This window comes from Amia ocellicauda, chromosome 19, assembly GCF_036373705.1.
Source record: "Amia ocellicauda isolate fAmiCal2 chromosome 19, fAmiCal2.hap1, whole genome shotgun sequence".
Taxonomy (NCBI): Eukaryota; Metazoa; Chordata; class Actinopteri; order Amiiformes; family Amiidae; genus Amia; species Amia ocellicauda.
Window position 1 is genome coordinate 3,253,445 of NC_089868.1, and position 6,476 is coordinate 3,259,920.

Genomic DNA, 6,476 nt, shown 5'->3' on the forward strand with positions numbered 1-6,476 from the left:
CTTTAGATCAGTGCTTCAGCTCAGAGCCCAAATGCTCTTATCAGGGACTCTGTTCCCAACATAACGCTACATGAGTAATCGGGCTCTAAATAGCCCCAGGCGTTTCTCCTGCAGTTCTTCCTTCTTTCCACTGCTAGCACTGCCTTTGTGAAGGCGGATGGGGCTTGTGAGAAGTCAACAGCGTGTCTACCGAAAAGGGTGTCTGACTCCTGGTTTTGGATCCGGAAGGGTTGATAACAAACTGAAACGGTTACAATATGATACTGTTTAAATTAACTGTGGATATAGATTGTGATCGTGCTCGGCTAAGGTGTGCTTTCAGTCCGCACACAAAACATTTCAGTCGTCTAATCAAATCGAATAAAACAGCGAGGATAGCATGTTCGATCCGTGTGCTATTGTTTTTCAACAAGTGTAATGCCCTTTGTAACGTTTAACCGATTCGTTGAATAGAGCTTGTTATAGGATATTGTGAACTGAACCTATTTTGCTGTGAATTTATATTGAGTGCGAATAGTTTATTGTGTCTGGTCGCGGTCTGTCTGCACTAAATAAATGATTTGTATCAAGTCATTTTTTAGTTTGTCTGTCTACTTTTTTACCTTGCGACTAAAGGCCACTCCTTGCACTTCACACATTTGCCCTTTTAATTACTCCCTTACTGACATACTTTAACATGCAATGTGCGTGTGATAATAGTTTTAGCAGCCTGTTGCCATTCAGGTGAGACGATACCTAGAAAATCCGTTCTCAGGAGAATTGTGTTTCTTTGCTGATCACGTTCTATGTCGCTTTTTACACAGTTCTTACAAGTGGCACATTGGGGATGAGGAGCAGTGCATGCTGACCCGCATAGCTGTGGACTTCTGCATGGCATGGGGTCACAGGTCATTCCAAGTATTTCAAGACACGAGCAAATGTGTGGACACATTGCGTAGGTTGTGTTGGCCCAACCCTCACAGATTGTGCCAAGTCAAGTAGAGATGCATGTTGTCCTGTTCTAAAGTGACACGTCGTCAACAGCAAAAACATCTCTCAGAGTTCCAGGAATTCCTTGATTGCATTGCTTGCCTTTCCTCAGGAAGACAACACTTGCCAGGCTGGATATTTGCCAAAGGAAGCCAAGAGGACAGGACACCACACCTAGATGCAACTGCATATCTCATTGTCACCAGGAAGGCCCGCCGCAAGTGACCCACCACAGACAGCACTCTGGGCGCAACTTGGCTCACTCGGGACCTGGCCGTGCGACAGAGCGAGACGTGTGCGTAGAGCAGAGACCTTTAGCACAAGCATCAAGCTTGGTTCCATGGTGTAATGGTTAGCACTCTGGACTCTGAATCCAGCGATCCGAGTTCAAGTCTCGGTGGGACCTGGGCCCCATGGCTGGGGCAGCGGCGGCAAAGCGGTGGTCTCCCTGGGTAAGGGCCTGTGTCTGCGATCAGGGCCGTTTACGTTCTTCTTGGGAGGCTTGGAGACGAAGTGGCGAGACCTCCGGGTTGGCGTGCTGCGTTCACCTTCCTGAAACACCGAGGCCTGGGGCCCCCTGGTGGCGACTGCGTGGCTTTAACGGAGAAGGTGCCTGTGTTGAACCCTTCTTGGAAATAATGGTTTTCCCCGATCTATATAGAAGAGGATGGCTATTATTGTAACAACCAGACATTTGTGTCTGCACTGTCACTCACTCATCTATCTATCTCTATCTCTACAGTGGTAGAGGTCTCGCCTGCCACTCGGGATTCCTTTGCTTGATTCGCGGCCACTGGTTTTCTCCGATCTATATAGAGGAGGATGTCTTTTATTGTAACAACCAGACATTTGATTCTGCACTGTCACTCACTCACTCATCTATCTATCTATCTATCTATCGACTATTGACTATCGACATTTGCTGTCTGCCGCTGTGATTGTTGGGAGTGAGTGTGGAGGTGCAGGTGTGCATGTTTGCTGCTGCCAGGTTTGTTTGTGGTTTTTCTCCTCTACTTTTTTCGTTCTTTCTTTCTTTCTTTCTGAATGTGTCTTTGACAGTTTTGTAAGAGGTTTTTCTGAAGAGTTTCCCCATGCTGAGCTGACTCCTGCAGTCAGCGAAGTGATCGGGATGTCTGGGGCTGGGTCGGGGAGGGGGGGAATCAGAGTTTTTTATTCGAGACTTTAACACGTCGGCATGGCGTTAAAGTGACCTCTGATGAGTTTTTGCCCCTGGAGGAGTGTGTTCTGGCGATCGGGCAAGTTGTCGGTTGTGAAAATATAAAGTCGGCAGCTCGTATGAGCGGGTCTGTTGTGCTGTTTCTGAGCAGCATTGAGTTGGTCTCGCGTATCGTTGAGACTGGTATAGTGATCGGTGGTGTTTTGATCAATGTCACCCCACTAGCAGCTCCGGCCAGGAGAGTTACTTTGTCTAATGTCACTCGTTTTCTGTCAAACGACCTATTAGAGAGGGAACTGGCGAGACATGGGTGGATAATGTCGGGTTTGAAACGTATACCGCTGGGGTGTAAGTCACAGCAGTTGAAACATGTTGTTTCGTTCAGAAGGCAGGTATTCATGATTTTGAATGACATAAATGGGGATCTGAACATTGTGCTTAAGTTCAAGGTTGATGGCAATGATTATGTTGTCTTTGTCACATCTGATTCTATGAAGTGCTTCAACTGCGGTAATGAAGGCCACACTGTTAGGCATTGCCCCGAGAAGGATCAGGATGAGGGTGCTGGTCCCAGTCGACGGGGGGGTCAGCCCAAGCAGGCCAGGTCGGGGAGTGGTGAGCAGCCCGGCCGCCCTACTAGCGGAGCAGCCGAAGTGGCAGAGGAGGCGAGAAGAGGGGCTGCGGGGGAGGCTGTTGAAGAGAGTGAGGGTCTGGAGGTCCAGGTACAGGAGAGTGTGGGCGCTGAGAGGACTTCCGACCGCGGCGGTACCGTGCCGACTGTGGAGGTCCCAGGTGTTAGCGGTGTGTCAGCTAATGTTTGTGGAGCATCAGACAGTACGGATGACAGCCGTTTAACTGGACTGGATGGCAGTATACAGCAGCAGGATGGGGCATCAGGTAGTGGAGTGGGGGTGAGCAGCGAGAGGGCTGGTGACCAGACTGAAAAGATGGAGACTGTGAAGACAACACTGAGCAGTGTGTGGGACACGGGAATGGAAGTGGGGACGGATCCTGGTCAGGACAGCAGGGTTTTTAAAGTGCCTGGGAAGAAACGCATTCGCAAATCTGAGGACGGTGCTTCTGCTAAAAAACGGAGTCCAGCTCCTGAGCCTTGATGAGTCAGTGTGCTCCCAGGAGATGCTCAAAGGAGCCTGCCTAAAACAGTGTGCTACCTAGAGATCCTGAAGTCACCCCCGCAACTCAAAAGCACCTGTGTTGCTCCCAGAAACAAAAGAGGAAAAACTGGAAAAACCAGTATACCAGTCAAGCAACTTAAGCTCAAGAAGGGAGGCAGCTTGACCAAGCCAGTTTAAGCTGACAAGTTACTGTGACTGCCTATATTGTTTTTCATTTGTTTGTTTTTTATGACATTGGAGTTACAAGGTTCTGCACTGAACACAAATCTACTAAGAAGTGTCTCCTTAAAACTCAACCATAAAAGTAAAATAATAATAAAATAAAAAACTTCAGAAGGAATTATTTTCAACTGAGAGTTTGCTTGTACACTGTTACTTAACAAAAATATATTACACTGCACACAAATTATTTCTGACCAATCCAACATGGCCAAACGATATAAACAATGCACTTTTCTTGAACAACCCTGAACACAACTTTATACAGCAGGTCACACATCCTATGCATCATTATTTTCAGAGAAGATGCGTTTTGGAGGAATAGAAAATAAAATCTAAACAATAACAAAAGGCTTCCAGCAAATGTGTTGCTTGGCCCCATAATAAGTATTTGAACTGTTTCAAAGTGAAAGCTTCAGACCATTTTGATGCGGTTTGCAAGTTAACAAGTTCTGCTGTCCAAACATGACACTATCCGTAAGTTAGCCACTCAAAGTGACTAAATCATACCCTGCAGAACATCCTTCAAAATTAAGCTTTTTCTATGATAGCCTGCAGTGGTTTTCAACCCTGATCCCGAAGGGCCTCCTCTGACTCCAGCAAGTCTGCAACAGCAGCCACACATTCCTCAGCCCAGTTAAAATGAGGCTCATTTTCACAAGTTAAACATTGTAGCGTAAGGTACACTTATAAATTTCAAGTAAAGAAGTGAATTTATAGTGTCACCATATCACGAATCCTGGAATCTTGTAGAACTCAATTTCTGTAATAATTGGACGCAGACACCAATTCCAAAGATATAAATTGTCAAATTTATTCAAAACAAAGACTAAATGTAGCACTACACTAATTATACAAAAGGGAAGAACTAATTAAAATTCAACTCTAGATCAACAAATCACTTCCGTGACCAAATCAAAGACCATGGGATTTCATATGATAACACAAATCGATTAACAAAAAAGGTTATAAACACATTGACTACAATACCGGTTAGTAAGACGAAGGTGAGTCTCTCGTTAGTATTATTAGTCAGACATTAAATAACTACGCAGGTTAGTATTTATGTCAGGTAACTTCTCGTTATATATATATCAGTCTCATTTACGTTTAGGTGCCGAGAAAGATCCTATCATTACTTGTTACCACACTTTCCCTTAACTGATTATTATTCAATGATTTAGGATAGGCAGGGCCACCAATAATCTAATGTCTATTAACTTGTGTCAATTTCAGACTAAACAGTTAAACAGGAATGAGAAGATATTTCTCGACGTTGACAGATTTTATTTCTAAAATTATCAACAAAACAGTTTAATGCAACACACATTTATATTTAAGAAAACTAAATGATATTACACATTCTAGAGTTATGAATCACAGATTAACATTTCTAATTGATTTCTCAAATGTCATGAATCATGAACTCCAAACTGTTAAACTTATCTGAACTTCGTCGCAGAGAGGCCTCTCTGGCTTCGGGCTCAGATAACAGCACACGGCACGAGGTCCGTGTGGTTTGGAACAAAGGCAGTCCGGTTCGGCTTTGTCCAAGAACTTCCACTCAGTCGATGCACCTGGAAATTGGGGTTTCTCGAAAGTAGTGTCGTTTCCAAACAGATTTTCCACTGGTTTGAAGGCTCCAAGGTTGTGCACAAAATCTTCTTTGAGGAAAGCAGGGCCCTGTTTGTTCCAAGGGTCAAGTTTCTTAAGACTCAAATAGCTATTTAAATGACTGACACTTTCGTATACAGTCGACTTAGTCAATTGTCCAGCTGTATTCACTCCACTGATCAGGTGGGCACAGGCGGGCAGCGCAGTCTGTAAAGTTCTTTATTTAATAAAGTCCTTTAAAAGAATTCTTCGTACGGCTCAATCTCCTTCTCCCAGTTTAACTCTTCTGTTGCCGGCAAAGACTTGGTTGGTTTCTGGTTCCGGTTCTGGCAACAGAGCTACAGGTTGAGCTGTGGCAGCGAGTTACTGGTTCAGGTGAGAGAGAGAGAGAGAAAGACCGTCCGCTGTTCCTTATAGTCTGTCAGATCAATAGGTGATTGGTTCCTGAGTTCTTGAGATTGGATTTCGGTTTCAGCCCCCAGTGTCCTATTGGAGGGGGGCTTGATTTATGACTGATGTCAATCCATGCCATCTTTTGGAAATGCCGGTTGGCCCGGGTTCGTAGCTCTATGTCGGGATTTCGGCTCTCGTCCACTTCAAAGAGTTTTTATCACCTACAGGCCCCTTTCTCCAGACATCTCATAGCAGAATTCCAAACTATTTGGCCTCTTCTTGGTGCCATCCTCCCCAAAACTGTCACTTTGATGCAAACCAGTTCCAAGCTGATGAGCTAAGGAAATCTGATAACTTTGGGGGGGGAGAGGTCTTCTTTAGATCAGTGCTTCAGCTCAGAGCCCAAATGCTCTTATCAGGGACTCTGTTCCCAACATAACGCTACATGAGTAATCGGGCTCTAAATAGCCCCAGGCGTTTCTCCTGCAGTTCTTCCTTCTTTCCACTGCTAGCACTGCCTTTGTGAAGGCGGATGGGGCTTGTGAGAAGTCAACAGCGTGTCTACCGAAAAGGGTGTCTGACTCCTGGTTTTGGATCCGGAAGGGTTGATAACAAACTGAAACGGTTACAATATGATACTGCTTAAATTAACTGTGGATATAGATTGTGATCGTGCTCGGCTAAGGTGTGCTTTCAGTCCGCACACAAAACATTTCAGTCGTCTAATCAAATCGAATAAAACAGCGAGGATAGCATGTTCGATCCGTGTGCTATTGTTTTTCAACAAGTGTAATGCCCTTTGTAACGTTTAACCGATTCGTTGAATAGAGCTTGTTATAGGATATTGTGAACTGAACCTATTTTGCTGTGAATTTATATTGAGTGCGAATAGTTTATTGTGTCTGGTCGCGGTCTGTCTGCACTAAATAAATGATTTGTATCAAGTCATTTTTTAGTTTGTCTGTCTA

General features: G+C 44.7%; 1 non-coding gene across 1 annotated transcript; it reads left to right on the top strand.

Annotated features, from left to right (window-relative positions):
* Positions 1-1,303: 1,303 nt before the first annotated feature.
* trnaq-cug (transfer RNA glutamine (anticodon CUG)) lies at positions 1,304-1,375 on the top strand. Its single transcript has one exon. It is a non-coding gene; the product is annotated as a tRNA-Gln (tRNA).
* The last annotated feature ends 5,101 nt before the right edge of the window (positions 1,376-6,476 follow it).